Here is a 7,395-nt window from a genome sequence, read left to right as displayed (position 1 = left end):
AAACTGCAGATGCAGTTCTGAAGAAGGGTAATACCTGAAACGTTGACTTCTCCTCCTCCACATGCTGCCTGGCTTGCTGTGTTTTTCCAGCCTCCTGTTTGTATGATGATTGTAGTCTTGGTCCAGGGCTATCTGTCAGAACCTACTGTTAGCATCCAGTTTTGTGAAAATTTTGCTTGTCAACATTAATATGAGGTACTGGTTTTGGTAGGGCAAATCAGGATATACTTAATGTTTTCGAACAAAGAGACTTTGGAGTGCAAGTTCACAGTTCCTTGAAAATGGAGTCCCAGGTAGACAGGATAGTGAAGAAGGTGTTTGGTACACATACCTTTATTGACCAGTGCATTGAGTATGGAGATGGGAGGTCATTTGTACAGGACATTGGTTAGGCCACTTTTGGCACACTGGGTTCAATTCTGGTCTCCCTGCTGTAGGAAAGATGTTGTGAAAGTTGAGAGGGTGCAGAAAAGATTTACAAGGCCGTTGCCTTGGTTGGTGGATTTGAGCTGGAGGCAGAGGCTGAATAGGCTGGGGCTATCTCCCCTGGAGCATCGGAGGCTAAGGGATGGCTTTATAGAAGTTTATAAAATCATGAGTGGCATGGATAGGGTGAATAGCCAAAGTCTTCTCCCCAGGGTAGGGAAGCCCAAAACTAGAGAGCACAGGCTTAAGATGAGAGGGGAATGAACTGCAAGAGGAAGTAGTGGAGGCTGGAGCAATTACAACACTTACAAGGCATCTGGATGGGTATATCAATAGGAAGGGGTTAGAGGGATATGGGCCCAATGCTGGCAAAGGAGACTAGATTAATTTGGGATATCTAGTTGGCGTGGACGAGTTGGACCGAAGGGTCTGTTTTCATGCTGTACATCTCTATGCCTCTATGCCAAGCTGTCGTCAACAGGTGAAATAGGATGGATTTGCCTTGTTACTCGCATTTTTAACTGAGTAAGATTCCTCACAACATCTTAGTTCTCCGTTTGTCTTTGGAATCCCTGAGCACAATTGTGTCAGTTTTGTCCCAGGTAATATGACTTTGCTTTCAGTCATGCTATCAAACTGAATTTTTACTTTGCCCATCAAAGGATAAGAAAAGGTATGTGCAAACAGATGGGCTAAGTATCTTCTTACAATGTTATGTGGCATGCCTGCTTTGATTTGTCTGCACCATTAAATAACTTTGGAAATTCTTGCTGAAGTTCTCTCCCATCTTTCTACAGAAGTAATGATTCTATACCCACTAAGATGCCTGGACTTGTCAAGTTTACTAAGACACTTGAGCATTTCTGCTCAACAATGCGATATTATGATTCCTCAGTGTACGTGATGCTTCATTAACATTTCATCCTCTGTGACTAAGTTTTGCCCACATGCTTCAAGATGTGTATCTCCTGGACCATGGAGTTTTACATTAGCTGATCTGGCTCTTTTATACTTCAACCATGGCAAGCTGTCTTCCAAGCATGATTCAGCTGCTATTGAGTCAAGTTTAATTCTGTTTCAAAGCTTTTTAATACTATGATCCCAGCTGATGGTAGCACTGAACCAAATATTGGCTTTCTAGCCCACACATAAGATTGCCACTCCAGCCTGAAAGTGTGGCATTTATGTTCCCCAATGATGTGTCTAATGGTGCGCTTGATCTGATGTGAGTGAATTAGCACAAATATGATATCGTGCCCTTTAACCTCATTCCAATTCATAATGTATTTATGTGTGTGGATCTAGTGTGGCACCAGAGCTGTTTTAAACTAGTTTAGTTTAAATTCATGCATAATTCTGACATCTAGGGAATGTTCATTATATCTGAAGAATGTAACAGAGTATTATACTTCAGAGCTTTTATTGTTTTCTCAGAGGAGATGCTAGAATGAGAATGCTTCAAGCTTTTATGATGCTGGCTTTGAATTCAATCACTGTGAGTAATAAATTTGTGTGTCTGTTAGTTGAAAAACTATGACACGTAGAAAGAGAATGTGGGTGATTACAACAGCTGTAGATTTAATGTTTTGTTCCAGTTGATGGCCAATGATCAGGAAAGCAGCCATATGGTTTTCACAAACTTGTTAAAACACATTGGGTCATAATCACATCTGCCATTAGTTAGACTTAGATACTGAGTGACAAGTTGCTGAAAATGTGTTTTGATAACATCAATAGTGAGGGACATAGAGCACTTGGGACCTGAATGCACAGGTCAAGCAACTGCATATCTCCTTAACAAGCAAACTGAAGAATTGTGACATTGTTTGGGCTAAGAGGAATTATAAAAGAGAGTATGTTAAATCAAGTTCAGAAAGAGAAATAATGGGACTCAAAGAAAAATTAGATTGAGAGAAATCGAAGAGAAAAACATACGTTGTTTAATATGACAAATTTGACTTTTTAGAATCTCCAACAATAATTAAAACTTGTAAAAATGAGACTCTGCAATTTTAATAATTTTAAATGCATGACTGGCTGAAAATAACATGTTAAAATGATAATCAGAATTAAATGGAAAAGATATAATTGCTGTGGCAAGCTTGGTTTAGACGTACCATGCAAGGTTTCCATGTAATATCATACATTATTCAAAACATTTCCAAAATAAAGCAGACAGTAAGATGCTGTTTCCAAAAAGGCAATGGCAGGAACTATATTGAATTCTTATATTTCATGATATATTTCATCAGGTGATGAAGCAGCATACAGCAAGACCTACACAATCCTGTCTTCTAAGGCTATCCCTCAAGATTAAGGATGAATTTCTTTCTCTCCAAGTTATGGGTCCTGGGGTGATGAAACAGTCCAATGTTGGATCCACCCACACTGGTGCTTGAAGAAGCAGGTCGCTGTGATGCCCAGGTTTTTGTACACTTCTTCCACTGTTTGCATTTGGCCTCCACTAGGGTCTGTCTCAGGTGCTGAATGATTGGCACCTTTGTGAATGCTTCTTCTCCAGTTTGGGCAACTTGGACAACAGAATCTCACAAGTCAGTGGGCATCTTGCATGTTTTTCAGCGAGGCTTTCAGGATATCCTCAAAACATTTCAGCTCCCATCCTGGTAACCACTTACTTGACAGAGCTCACAAATAGTGGGCTTATTTTGGGAGTCTCATGTCAGACATCTGGATGATGTGGTCTGCCAGATTCTCAAGTTACTGGAGATGATGTAAACTCTGCTGTATCAGGTAAAACACCCTGATGAAAATCAACTCTCACATTAGCTGCAGTGGCTGTCTATAAAATAGTCTCTAGTATTTTGGTGATAGATATGTGGAAAACTGATTGAAGACCAAGCAGACAGAGAATTCAGACAATGGCAGAAGTTCTGAACCTTTAGCAGCATCAGTTTCTGTGAATACTAACAACTGTAGAATCTGTAGGAAGGGCATTAACCATGAAAAAAACACAACTGATTTTCTTTTGATTAGAATTAATTCAGGACAAAATAAATTTCTAATATTGCTTTACTTCAAAAGAAAAATAAAATGCTGCAGTGCATTGAGTTGCAGCACAAAGCCAATGCAATGCAATACAGAAGATAGAACCAAGGGAACTCACTTTCTGGTATTTGAGAGAGAGTACCAGTGTATCAGTATACTCTGAAGGAGAATCCAGAATCCACTTTTAAAGTCACGTTGTCTTGAAGTTAGGAGACACTGCTTAAGGTGATAAAGCCTGATGCTTTTAACCTGGAATCATGGATAATAGAAACTTAATTGTAGGTTGGCCTGTTCAAACAATATGTAGAGGTGCATTCAATGTTCAAATTGAATTAAATGCATGGTGATCCTGAGAAAAGAGCTCTAAAAATCTTGCTTTTGATTGCCAAAGATGGGCCTCCCACAACTGAATGTAGGTGAATCTGTGTATTAGCTGGTGATAAATCACGAAGGTTAAAAATTTACATTTTGCATTCCTCACATGCATTCATATCAAGTTCAGCAGAGGAGAAAGCCTCCACTTCCACACTATGTTCCAATTGCCCCTTTAATGAAAGTAACAACAGAATTATCCATAGCAGACAGGGAAGGTTTGCTTAATGACTTAGGAATAGAATGAGCATGAACAATATTGACATAATGCTTTCTTCAGTTTACACTATATCCCAGAGTAGTTGGTGTCTGACAATGAGCTCAGCATATCGAATGTCATTTCAAGATATGTTTACAAAGTGCAAAGTGACCCCTATCACATTGTCACCTCACTCTCCACACAGTCTGGCAGAATGTATAGCAAGTACAGCAAAACTTTGTTTTAACTGGCACCTTATCAATTGACACTTTTGGTAAACTGATCAAAATTCTATCCTTACATGCCACAATCTACCGCAGTATCCAAGTATTTATGCCATAAATAACAGAAGTGATGTGTATACCCCCTGAATTGTGTTTCTATTACCTACTGTGGGATTTCACATTGATTTTAGGAGATGTGTTGATGTTTTTACACAGATTTCTTTGAGGGATGTTGATGTCTTGGAGCTTCACTGGGTCAGGTTTTACTGCAGTTATGCATATCTCTTGATTATTGGGAATATTTGATCAACCTGCACACCTGTGGTCCCATAGGTACCAGTTAATAAAAAAATTGCTGCCCTATCAAATCAATAACATTAATAATTAATAACTTCACACTGCATTTTCATGCAACACCACTGGAGAAAGGATTAACATCCCCAGCACAATTTGTATTCAGATAGGACATGTGAACAAACCTACCCAGCAACAAATTGTCTCACCTTTCCAAGACACAGGTCATTCTTCTTCTAAGACAGTGGAGTGCGAAGGAGATACACAACCAGCAGGTGGAAAGAGAAATACCAAAACTCTGCACAGATCAAAAAAAAGAGTTAGAAATACAAATACTTGAATACTACCAAAAGTTTCTAAAATATGCAGCCAGCCCAAATCATATGAAGTCATTATTGATCATGATGTTACATTGCAAAGGAACAGTATCTAGCTCAGACCAGTGTCCGGCATACCAATGATGCATGAAGATAGAGAGGAAGCACACTCCAGTGATGTTGAGTGATAGCAACCAGCAGCAAGACAACCATGTTTTCAAACACATGCAACAGACAACATGCTGTACCCCTCCAAATGGGTATATAATCATCAGATCAGGGTGAGCTGCTAAACCTCCAAAGCATTACATTGGAGCTTGAGATGTTAGTCTTGTACATTTTGCTTTGCCTATTTGTATAATTGTCAAATCGACAACATATGCCTATGTACAAAGATGTAAGTCTGATTGGCATAAGATTTCATCTTTGGAAATAGGGTGATTTTGCATTGTCTCATGTTCAGAATATCAACGTGCCTGTAAGAGACAAAGAGACATAGCATATGACTCGAGGGTATAGAGCTCTCAGACTCTCCCTTAATTCAGACCATTTGAAGTATGACACTCTACTGGAAGCATTTTCCTCTGTTGTAAAGTAATAGCTTAATATTAGGCCAGACACTCAGATGCCTGAGGAAAATAATGTTAATAGTTTATAATTAATTATATCAAAAATCTGTTAGATTCTTTAATACTATGAATATTCACCCCAGTCGTCTTTTTATTATGGGAGATAATATAAGCATTGCTGCATCAGATATAACACCCTGTTGGAGGCAAACTCACACCAAGTTCAAATAATCAAAAGAATTGAAGACCAATATTTAAAATTTGACACAGTATGAGTCGTCTCAAAATAAGATACAGCAAAGTACTGAATAGTTGCACAGAGGGAAATGTCTGAGCAATGAAAGCTGGCGGAGAGCACTACAGATCAATTCAGATTTATATCTGTAAAGGACCGTAATCTGCTGTCAAGATATTAGTGTGGAAAATGGAGCTCACTGCAGCTCGTGTGCAGATAATACAAATTCAGCCACCAGGACTTTTAGCGACCTCCATTCAATGGGTTAGATTTATTAATGATGTTGAGCTTTGATGGGCACTTGAGCCCTAATGTTTGAAATTAACCCTGTCCACATTATCAGTGTGAGTGCCAAAATTGCCCTTCTGAGAAGTGACTTTCCAGTTGACCACTCTACCCTCACCAGGTAGTCTCCTGCTACTGTCAATCCAAGAGAGCTCACAACTCCACAGGCAGAGGTGGATATTGGCGAACCAGGCAAGGAGAGGTTTCAACTGCCTGCATTGTTTGTTGATTTCAAAGAAGCCTGAAGAAAATAGGGGCATTGGAATGGAAGGTAAACTCCTCCTACAGACTGGGCTGGCAACCTTTCAGACTCAACACTGGGGACATAGAGCCTCTGACTCTTACGGACACACATTCTGATGCCGGAGAGCCACTTGGTCAAACAGGAAGCTTCTGTACAACACACAGTGAAAGGCCACTCTGATGGAGGTCTTAGAAATTGGTTGCCCACCTCCACAGACGAGCCAGCTGAACCAATTCCCACAACAATCCTGAGAAGGTTCCAACTTTCCAATTGGCAACCATTCATTGGGGAACTGACCCAATAAGTACCACCTTATAATCCTCCACACCCCCACACCCCCAACTGTGGCTTCAGAATCTCTTTCCACAGAAATGCAGCTCAGTAACTGTGTGGCATCCTCTGGCTTTCACAGAAATGATGCACAGGGTAAGCGCAGAAAGCATGTTCCCGATGAGTGGGGAGTCCCAAACTAGGTCAGAGTTTAAGGGAACAGGGTAACCCATTTTGTACTGTGATGAGGAGAAATATTTTCACCCAGAGAGTAGAGACCCTGTGGAATTCTCTGCTGCAGAAAGCAATTGTGGCCAACACAATGAATGGTGATACAGGCTTAAAGGGCCAGATGGCCTACTCCTCCTATTTCCTATGTTTCTATGCCTAAAAAGGCAATGAGACATCTGCACTGTATCTGGCAAAGATAATCTGGGTTAATGGTTGTCCGCTTATAGGTGTCAATTAGGATCACGGCGGGAAACTTGGCCATGGACCATCCCATCCTGCACCTAGTTCTGCTAAAGATGGCAGTATGATGGGCCCAAGTGTGCCTCCTTGTCACCTCATTAAATGTCCTGTCCACCACCTCTGGATCTGGAAGATTCCATTCACTTTCCTTCTTTCACCCTAGATGCTGCAAGACTTGCTATTTTCTGTTTGCATTTGTAGTATTTTGTTCCTGTATTATTTCTGTTATTTTACACTATCACAGTTATAATGTACATCCAAATGAACAGGTGCCTTTGTATTTTGGATTAATATCTTCAATTTGTTTAATCCTCTGCAATCTCCAGATACTTTATTTTAATCCTGCATGTTAGTTTCTTTTTGTCATCTTGTTCACGTAAATGGGAACCTTTCAAATGGATAAAATCTGTTTTCATTTAAAGCAATTGATCTTCTATCTTTAATAATTATGCAATTCTGACTTATCTCTATAAAGCAGAACAG

General features: G+C 39.9%; 1 long non-coding RNA gene across 1 annotated transcript; it reads right to left on the bottom strand.

The window, feature by feature from the left end:
- Positions 1–2,468: 2,468 nt before the first annotated feature.
- On the bottom strand, positions 2,469–4,821 carry LOC125485883. Its single transcript, XR_007264611.1, has 3 exons — positions 4,731–4,821; positions 3,551–3,681; positions 2,469–3,366 (listed from the first exon to the last, which is right to left on the bottom strand). It is a non-coding gene; the product is annotated as an uncharacterized LOC125485883 (long non-coding RNA).
- Positions 4,822–7,395: the final 2,574 nt, after the last annotated feature.

Source organism: Rhincodon typus, chromosome 23 (assembly GCF_021869965.1).
Source record: "Rhincodon typus isolate 14 chromosome 23, sRhiTyp1.1, whole genome shotgun sequence".
NCBI classification, from domain to species: Eukaryota; Metazoa; Chordata; class Chondrichthyes; order Orectolobiformes; family Rhincodontidae; genus Rhincodon; species Rhincodon typus.
Note: the sequence above shows the minus strand (reverse complement) of the source record. Positions and strands in the feature narration are given on the sequence as shown.